The following is a 10,615-nucleotide window of genomic DNA, read 5'->3' as shown; positions in this document are numbered from 1 at the left end:
CATGGGTGTCCGAGCTGTGTGCCAGTAGTTTAGACAGACAGCTCGGTTCATTCAACATGTCAATACCTCTCATAAATGTATGATGTTAAAAGCTGTCTGAGCTTTATCAAAAGCCAAAGTCAAACTGTGTCATTTGCATAAAAATGTTAATCAGCTGTCTCAACATGTCTCCCAATGTTGTTGATCTAGATCAGTGGTTCCCAAACTTTTTATAGTCCTGTTCAAACTCCAGCTGCGTACCCCCTCTAGCACCAGGGTCAGCGCACTCTCAAATGTTGTTTTTTTGCTATCATTGTAAGCATGCCACACACACACTTTARGATACATTTATTAAACATAATAACGAGTTTGAGTTTTTGTCACAACCCGGCTCGTGGGAAGTAACAAAGAGCACTTATAGGACCAGGGCACAAATAATAATATACTAATAATCAATCATTTTGATCTTTATTTAGCCAACTTACATATAAAACGTTATTTGTTAATTGAAAATTATGAATAACTCACCACAGGTTAATGAGAAGGATGAGCTTGAAAGGATGCACATAACTCTGCAATGTTGGGTTGTATTGGAGAGAGTCTCAGTCTTAAATAATTTTCTAGAGGGCCGAGAATCCACTCTCACATAGGTACGTGGTTGCAAAGGGTATCAATGTCTTAACAGTGTGATTTGCCAAGGCAGGATACTCTGAGCGCAGCCCAATCCAGAAATCTGGCAGTGGTTTCTGATTAAATKAAATGTTCATAGAACCGCTTGTTGCAATTTTGATGAGGCTCTCTTGTTCAGATATTGGTAAGTGGACTGGAGGCAGGGCATGAAAGGGATAACGAATCCAGTTGTTTGTGTCATTTTTTGGGGGAAAGTACCTGCATAATTGTGCACCCAACTCACTCAGGTGCTTCGGTATATCACATTTGACATTGTCCGTAAGCTTGAGTTCATTTGCACACAAAAAATCATACAATGATGGAAAGACCTGTGTGTTGTCCTTGTTAATGCAGACAGAGAAGAGCTCCAACTTCTTAATCATAGCCTCAATTTTGTCCCGCACATTGATAGTTGCGCCATCAGTACAGATACCAACACATCTTGACCACCAAAGTCCATTTGATGTCACAAAGCTGTCCAGTACTTAAAAAATATTCTCTCCTGTTGTCCTGGTTTCCAGTGGTTTGCAGAAGAGGATGTCTTCCATAATTGACCCCCATAAACATAACGGACATATATTAGGAGCTGTGCCAGGCCTGCCACATCTGTTGACTCATCCAGCTGTAACACATATAATTCACTGGCTTCTATGCGAAGCAGTAATTATTTCGAAACATCTCCTGCCATGTCACTGATGTGTCGTGAAAAAGTGTTGTTTAATGAAGGCATTGCCTGTATAGTTTTTTGGGCCTTTTACCCCAGCATTGTCCCAGCCATATCCCCGGCAGCAGGAAGAATTCAGTTCTCCACAATAGTATCTGGCTTGCCTGTCCTAGCCACTCGGTAGCTCACCATATAAGACGCTTCTAGCCCCTTCTTATTAATGGTATCTGTTGCTTTTATACATGTCTTACTACTCTTACTACTCTTCTTAATTCTCACTCAAAAAGCTCTTGTGGCTTATTTTTCAAAATGGCATGTTTTGTTTCTAAATGTCTGCCCAAGAGTGAAGGTTTCATTGAGTTGTGAGATATTACTTTTGCACATGCAACACACTGTGGCTGAGGAAAGGCACTACTCCCAATATAAGTGAACCCAAATCAATGTAGTTCTCATCATATTTGCACCTCTGCGATGGTCCAATGTCCCTGTCTCTGCGATGGTCCAATGTCCCTGTCTGTTGTTCGGTGCTTTCCCGGGTAAGGGGGCAGTAGCTCTTTGGCTGCATCAGATTCACCACTGTCAGTGTCCATGCTAGCTGGGCTAACAACAAATGTAGAATTACTGATGCTAGCATTGGATGTGCTCGTGGAAGCAGAATAACGTGTGTCGTCGACAGGTGCAGGTGTAGTATCAGTACTACCAGTAGAGCTGGTATGTGTCTCTATGGCCTTAATTTCTTTAACAATTTATACATTTTTCAAGCAAACGGAATGAGCAGCAGCTATGTTTGGCTACATACGGACCGTTAGTGGAATTCCCGCGAGGGAGTAACGGTTAATGTGATTGGATGTTAATTATTTGACTAGGCTACCTGTATTTGACATTGTGATGTTATTTCGCTGAACATTCGATGGTTTKATTTTATTTTTGGCAGTGAAACGAGGCTGTTCAGATGAGAAAAAAACCTCACCCAAATGTATAGCCCTGTTGGAAAATACAAATGGACTGTTTGAAAATGTGAAGAAACGGCATTGCACATACCCCCACCCTACCTGTTCTAAACAATAAACAACAGCGGACCTGAATCCTTGATGGATCCTTGATGCACACCAGAGTGCAGCTCTATGATGTCAGACTTTACACACAGGGTTCTATTTGACAGGTAGTTCACAAACCACTCCAGAGCATGACCAGTAATCCCAATACACTTTGGTCTCTTTATTATTTTTATTTTTTTTACCGTTATTTTACCAGGTAAGTTGACTGAGAACACGTTCTCATTTGCAGCAACGACCTGGGGAATAGTTACAGGGGAGAGGAGGGGGATGAATGAGCCAATTGTAAACTGGGGAGTATTAGGTGACCGTGATGGTTGAGGGCCAGATTGGGAATTTAGCCAGGACACCGGGGTTAACACCCCTACTCTTACGATAAGTGCCATGGGATCTTTAATGACCTCAGAGAGTCAGGACACCCGTTTAACGTCCCATCCGAAAGACGGCACCCTACACAGAGCAGTGTCCCCAATCACTGCCCTGGGGCATTGGGATCTTTGTTTAGACCAGAGGAAAGAGTGCCTCCTACTGGCCCTCCYACACCACTTCCAGCAGCACCTGGTCTCCCATCCAGGGACTGACCAGGACCAACCCTGCTTAGCTTCAGAAGCAAGCCAGCAGTGGTATGCAGGGTGGTATGCTGCCAAGACAGTATGGTCCACGGTGTCAAATGCCTATGACAAGTCTATAAACACAGATACACAATGTAACTTCTTATCCAGGGCACAGTGAATATCATCCAAAACCTTCAAAGTTGCTGTAACAGTGCTGTGGCTTGACCTGAAACCTGATTGCAAACCACTCAAAATATTGTTTTCTGGGCCTCCCGGGTGGTGCAGTGGTCTAAGGCAGTGTGCCACCAGAGACTCTGGGTTCGAGCCCAGGCTCTGTCGCAACCGGCCGCAACCCGGGAGGTCCATGGGGCGACGGCCTAGCGTCGTCCAGGTTAGGGAGGGTTTGGCCGGTAGGGATATCCTTGTCTCATCGCGCACTAGCAACTCCTGTGGCGGTACGGGCGCAGTGCACGCTGACCAGGTCGCTAGGTGTGCGGTGTTTCCTCCGACATATTGGTGCGGCTGGCTTCCGGGTTGGATGCGCGATAAGCAGTGCGGCTTGGTTGGGTTGTGTTTCGGAGGACGCATGGCTCTCGACCTTCGTCTCTCCCGAGCCCGTACGGGAGTTGTAGCGATGAGACAAGACAGTAACTACTAATAATTGGATACCACGAAAAAGGGTGTACTTTTTTTTTATATAAATATTTTTTCTTGGAGGTAGGCCTTAAACTGATTATTGACTAGGGACTCCAATACTTTTGCCAAAACAGGCCATTTAGATATGGGCCAATAGTTGATCAGTAGAGTGGGATCACCTCCTTTAAAAAGAAGTAGGACAAAGGTTGTTTCCACAACATGAGGATTTCATTAAGAGAAGGGTGAGAAGGAGAACCAGGAGAAGAAGTGCTCGGGAGTGTCAGGAAATTTTGCAGGGGGTTAAATTTGACCTTTAACCCTATCAAATAATCCACCTGCATCATGAAAATGCTGATTAAAAGAGTAGAGGTTTTCTCAGATACTACCTGTGAGTCTACCAGCAATAGTTTAGGAAGCTGTGCATCTTTTTTGCACTCCAAGCCTTTCACTACCAAACCTTTCACTACTTTCACGATTCAGATTATCACAGAACAAACAAAGGTACACGGTAATGGTTTAAGATGGAAAATTGTAAAAGTATCAACAGACTCAATGTAGTCGGAGCTCCAGTCCACCCACATTCGTCGCCACTCAACTCGCTTGTACTTGTATGTGGATAGTTGAGATTTCCTAACATAGTCCATGCAGAACTTATCTCTGCATATTGGAAAGAGAATGGTAGAGCAGACCCCATCTCCCTTACCCAGCAGGGTCAGAGCAAGGATTTGTGATGCCGAAGGGCTACAGAATCATTCCATACAGCCGGGTCACTGATTTCCACATCTCTAGGCCAAGGTGCTAAGGATGGCCAGAAAACCCAGCAGCAAAGATCTCATAACATGCCATTCATAATTAATGATTCAAGAAAAGCAATCTATTATTGATGATCTAATAGTTGTAAAAAGAGGGCTTTTCATGTTTTGCGGCATAACCTGTCACTTTTACTCACAGAGAGAGAACCAGAGAGAGTACAAGCTCTTTTGTTCAAGGAAATTTTTATTAAACTTTCCTAACTATTGCGACTTCTAATGTGATTTCCTGTCCTTAATCTCCACCATAAAAATAGGGTATCTTCACAATATGTTTCAAGCCTAATTGCTGGTGATTCTTACAAAAGCCCATTCACATATAGTACCAGTCAAAAGTTTGAACACACCTACTCATTCAAGGGTTTTTCTTAATTTTTCCTATTTTCTACATTGTAGAATAATAGTGAAGACATCAACACTACGAAATAACACATATGAAATCATTTAGTAACCACAAAAGTGTTCAACAAATTAAAATATATTTTATATTTGAGATTCTTCAAATTAGCCCCCCTTTGCCTTGATGACAGCTTTGCAAACTCTTGACATTCTCTCAACCAGCTTCATGAGGTTACCTGGAATGCAAAGGGTGGCTAAGAATCTCAAATCTCAAATATATTTTGAATTGTTTAACACRTTTTTGGTTACTACATCATTCCATATGTCTTATTTCATAGTTTTGATTTCTTCACTATAATTCTACAATGTAGAAAATAGTAAAACAAAAATAAAAACCTTTGAATGAGTAGGTGTGTCCAAACTTTTGACTGGAACTGTATATACAGACCCCTTGACTTTTTCCCAAAAATGTTAGGTTTCGTCATCAATCTAGAAGAAAAATAAACGCACACCTATTTAGGCAAGGTGCTGGCTAGCAGAGTAGAAGACTTGAAAATAAAGGAGAGCCGCACACTCTAGGAGCTCAGATGCAAAAATGTAATGTAATGTAATGTAATATCCAACGTTTCGACAGCYAAGCTGTCTTCATCAGGATATAATCACAAACACTGCGGGATGACTCGTTTATATAGTGTCAAAAGACACACAGGTGTCTGTAATCATGGCCAAAAGTGGCCTAATATCATTGGTTAATTCTCAAATATTAAAATGGCATACAAAGTACAGCATACAAAAAACAAATGGAGCCTTCTCTTTTGGCAAACCCAAGCGGGCTGTCATGTGCCTTTTACTGAGGAATGTCTTCCGTCTGGCCATTCTACCATAATGGCCTGATTGGTGGAGTGCTGCAGAGATGGTTGTCCTTCTGCAAGGTTCTCCCATCTCTACAGAGGAACTCTAGAGCTTTGTCAGAGTGACCATTGGGTTCTTGGTCACCTCCCTGACCAAGGCCCTTCTCCCTGATTGCTCAGGTTGGCCGGTCTGCCAGCTCTAGGAAAAGTTTTGGTGGTTCCAAACTCTTCCATTTAAGAATGATGGAGGACACTGTGTTCTTGGGGACTTTCAATGCTGCAATGTTTTGGTACCCTTCCCCAGATCTGTGCCTCGACACAATCCTGTCTCGGAGCTCTATGGACAATTCCTTCGACCTCGTGACTTGGTTTTTGCTCTGACATGCACTGTCAACTGTGGGATCTTATATACACAGGTGTGGGCCTTTCCAAATCATGTCCAATCAATTGAATTTACCACAGGTGGACTCCAATCAAGTTGTAGAAACATCTTGAGGATGATCAATGGAAACAGGATGCACCTTAGCTCAATTTCGAATCTCATAGCAAAGGGTATGAATACTTTTTGTATTTCTGTTTTTTATTTTTAATACATTTGCAAACATTTCTAAAAYCCTGTTTTGGCTTTGTCATTATGGGGTATTGTGTGTAGGTTGCAAATTATGATTATATTTATTTTTTTATCCATTTTAGAATAAAGGCTGTAAAGTAACAAAATGTGGACAAAGTCAAGGGGTCTGAATACTTTCCGAAGGCAGTGTATACACACACACACACACACACATTAACTACACCCACCTCACAGAGGTGGTGGAGATGTTTCTTTTGTTCGGTGCTGTAGGGAAAGTGTGACCCCCAGGAACTGATAGACGAGTGCTAAGCCCAATGACTCAGAGTGGGGTTCTGGACACCAAATCAGGGACATGCCAGGTTGTCTGCAGAGCTGCGCCATCGAGCCCTGCCCGCGAGGAAGCCCTACCTTGGCACCGTGGATCACCTCCCATGCCAAGGTGGCTGCAGGTGGCCTTTCCTAAACACTGCTTCCTTTTACATGAGCCTTTATTCTATCAAACCTGACTACTAAATAAGTGAGGACCATCATCTATAATCCTGACAGTCAACATTGTTATTGGAAACTACTGTATGTTACCAACCCATATACTAAATACTGTTCCTGACAACTAGCAAAAGAAGTTAAGTGCACATTTGTAAAGCATATTGATTGATGTATGGCGGGCACACCATTTGCAGTAGCTGAAAATAATAGGGCAGGTAAAGAAAATGGGTGTGACTTTACGTAAAGTTCTCAGGTTTACATGAGTGGCCATTACACCTATTGAAGACAATTCACTATTTGTATTTTGGGAGTATGGGTATTGCATTGTTATTACCCAGGTATAAGAGGAGTTCATGTAAAGAGTGTTGGAACTGATCCTGTATACAGCTATCTTACTTTCTCGTGTTCTTCTTATTTCTTATTTTTATTTATTGTGTTTTTGCTCTACCTTGGTATTTTTTTAGTGCTACATTGATATTGATTACTGCATTGTTTGGTTTGGAGCAAGAAAGGCATGTCACTGTACTTGTGCACATGACATTAAAACTTGAAACTTTGAAACCACATTGGGTATGCATTGCAGTTTTTCATATTTCCTCCTGTAGCTCTAGAAACACAAATAATACCATGGGCTGAAAGCAGTGAAGTGACACGGGCTCTTATACCTTCTGTAAGTTCATGAGATATCCATGGAGCTTCCTCAGTGCTTCTCCTTTATTAGTCTCTGCAGCTCATCTTAGAGAGGGGTGTACGTATACAGTACCAAATTATTACCACATTGTGTGAACATAATCTAATTTACAGAAGTATGTGGTGCAGCAGCTGAGTGTTATTGTTACTGTATGTGTTGCATGACCCTACCTATTGGGTATACCAAGGCAGCTCTGCTATTGAAACAGGATCAGGCATGAGTAGTATGTGGTTTTAATCTAAATTCAAGCAGTGCTAGTCGAAAAACAACAGCAATACATTCAATTTAAGTTGGATGAGCCTCTAAGAAGCAAAGTGGTAAAAACTCTAAACCACATAATTAAACCATTCAAACATGGAAACATGGAATGTAAGATGTTTTTCTGCATAAGGATTTGCAGACATAGCCAAATGCATACACAATCATGATGAAAACAAAACAAACTCACACACACTGACAAAAACATTGTGTGACGTACACCAATCAAGGCACCTGTTCCTCTTCTTTGATTTTGTACTTGCAATGACCCGCCATCTCACTCCTTCAAAACAAAAACGTATTGATGCAGTGCTTATAGAGCTTTTGATTCCAACCCAAGCCACAAACCAAATAATAGACATGGGTCCCCACTCCACTGCCCTCTTGCCATAAAATCCCAAGAACTTGTCTGTTCCCTCCACCCCTCTCCTCTGTTACATCATCTGTGACCTTTCTATTGAATGCGGAGGCAGTCAGACTTCACCCTGAGTGTACACATCATTGAGAGAAAGATAGAGGTCATTACAAGCTCTGCTCTCAGAGAGGGTCTGTACTTTCAGAGAAAACAAAGGTTGGGCCCTGGTCAAAAGTACTGCGCTATATATGGAATACAGTGCCATTTTGGATGAAGCCCTGACTTTAATTGGCTCCTGGAGACTATGATACGGCACAGACTGTGAAACAGTCTGGATGTGACAGTTAAGGCTAGTCCTTCTCTGCTGTCTGTTCTGCCCTTTGTGTCAGTCCCATTAACCTTTCTCTTCCACCTCATTCCCTGTCTTTTCATGTTCAATTAAGGCCACCATTCAAATTAGTAGGGAGAGGGGAGAACAGCGGCTTTGTCTTAGATCATGTTTAAGGAAATAATTGCACCTAACTGTGTCCTGATAGGTGTGCTATCAAGAGGTGGAGGTTCTTTGTATGGATAGTTTTGAATAACTTGCAGAGTATGTTGTTTTTATTGCAAACTGCTTTCAATACTCTTGATTGTGTATGCTTGGTGGTGTGAGTGAGTATGTGTACCTGCAGCCTGCCTGTCTGTGTGTCTGTGTACAGTATATTGTGCCATCTCACTACCCACCACTTACTCGGGTAGAAATCAATAACATTTTAAGACATGGAAGGCAGAGAACCCTCACACCAAAACACGACAACACATTACAACAACAGCTCAGTACTTCATTGAGAAACTAAAAACTCCATAATGAAGCCATGAAACTGCCCTTTGGGAGTGTGTGAGCTCTGGTCTGTTGTCAGTGCAGTGTAATTAATCACTGGCTGTAACTACATTCACAGGGTCCCTGTAGGTTAATTGGACTGCAGCTGCAGAATAGCATAATGGCATGATTTATGCATCTAGCAGGCCAGGTGGAATGCCACCCTGCCCCCCAGGTACTCAACCGCATGCCCGGTTACTTGGCTGGATGGATGGTTCCCTCCTGTACCCCAGCTTCTCCCTGCTACTCGCTACCCCAGCTACTCCTGCATCCCCTAAGGCCGAGCAACTGAAAGGTCACACTCCCCAGATACACTTAGGAGGGTCCAAAGGKGAGTAGAACAGTAAGGGAGAGTCATTGAAGGTGTGATTCCTGTACATGACCCTGGCCTGCACTGGACAGTTGAGGGTTCGAGACAGATCAAATCAAATTGTATTTGTCACATGGTTCTTYAACAATGGGTGTAGACTAACAGTGAAATAATTACTTATYGGTCCTTTTCCAAAAATGCAGACTTAAAAAAAAWAAATATGAAAAAAATGAAATAATGACACAAGGAATAAATACACAGTGAATAATGAATAACAATAACGAGTAAAACTAACATGGATATATACACCGAGTATCCCTTTTGCCCATAGATCAGCCTCAATTAATTGGGGCATGGACTCTACAAGGTGTCAAAAGCGATCCACGGGGATGCTGGCCAATGTTGACTCCATTGGTTCCCACAGTTGTGTCAAGTTGACTGGATGTCCTTTCAGTGGTGGACCATTTTTGATACACACAGGAAACTGTTGAACATGAAGAACCCAGCAGCATTGCAGTTCTTGACACAAACCAGTGCGCCTGGCAGCTACTACCATACCCCGTTCAAAGGTACTTAAATATTTTAGCTTGCCCACCCTCTGAATGGCACACATACGCAATCCATGTCTCAATTGTCTCAAGGCTTAAAATCTTCCTTTAACCTGTCTCCTCCCCTTTATCTACACTCATTGAAGTGGATTTAACAAGTGACATCAATAAGTGATCATACAGGAGCTTTCAGCTGGATTCGCCCAGTCAGTCTATGTCATGGAAAAAGCAGGTGTTCTTTATGTTTTAAATAGTCACTGTACAGGTAGTACCAGTACCGTGTTGATGTGCGTACGAGGTGATTGAGGTACAGTAGCTATACAGTGAGCTCCAAAAGTATTGGGACAGTGACACATTTTTTTATTTTTAATGATATAATGACAATGAGGTTAAAGTGCAGACTGTCAGCTTAAATATAAGGGTATTTTCATCCATATCGGGTAAACCATTTAAAAATGACAGCACTTTTTGTACATTGTTCCCCCATTTTAGGGAACCAAAAATAGTCAAAAGTTTGGACACACCTACTCATTCAAGTGTTTTTCTTTATTTGTACTATTTTCTACATTGTAGAATAATAGTAAAGGCATCAAAACTAGYAAATAACACATATGGAATCATGTAATAACCAAAAACTGTTAAACAAATCAAAATATGTTTTAGATTTTAGATGCAAAAAAATGTGTCTTCCCTCATCGTAAACGGCACTGACCGCCACTGGTATAGGTAGGGGTAAAGTGACTAGGCAACAGCATAGATAAAAGACTGAGCTGTAGCAGCAGCGTATGTGGAGCAGTAGTAAACAAATCAAAATATGTTTTAGATTTTAGATGCAAAAAAATGTGTCTTCCCTCATCGTAAACGGCACTGACCGCCACTGGTATAGGTAGGGGTAAAGTGACTAGGCAACAGCATAGATAAAAGACTGAGCTGTAGCAGCAGCGTATGTGGAGCAGTAGCAGCAGCAGCAGGTGTGTG

The sequence above is a fragment of the Salvelinus sp. IW2-2015 genome, linkage group LG7, assembly GCF_002910315.2.
Source record: "Salvelinus sp. IW2-2015 linkage group LG7, ASM291031v2, whole genome shotgun sequence".
Taxonomy (NCBI): Eukaryota; Metazoa; Chordata; class Actinopteri; order Salmoniformes; family Salmonidae; genus Salvelinus; species Salvelinus sp. IW2-2015.
This window is presented reverse-complemented; position numbering follows the sequence as displayed.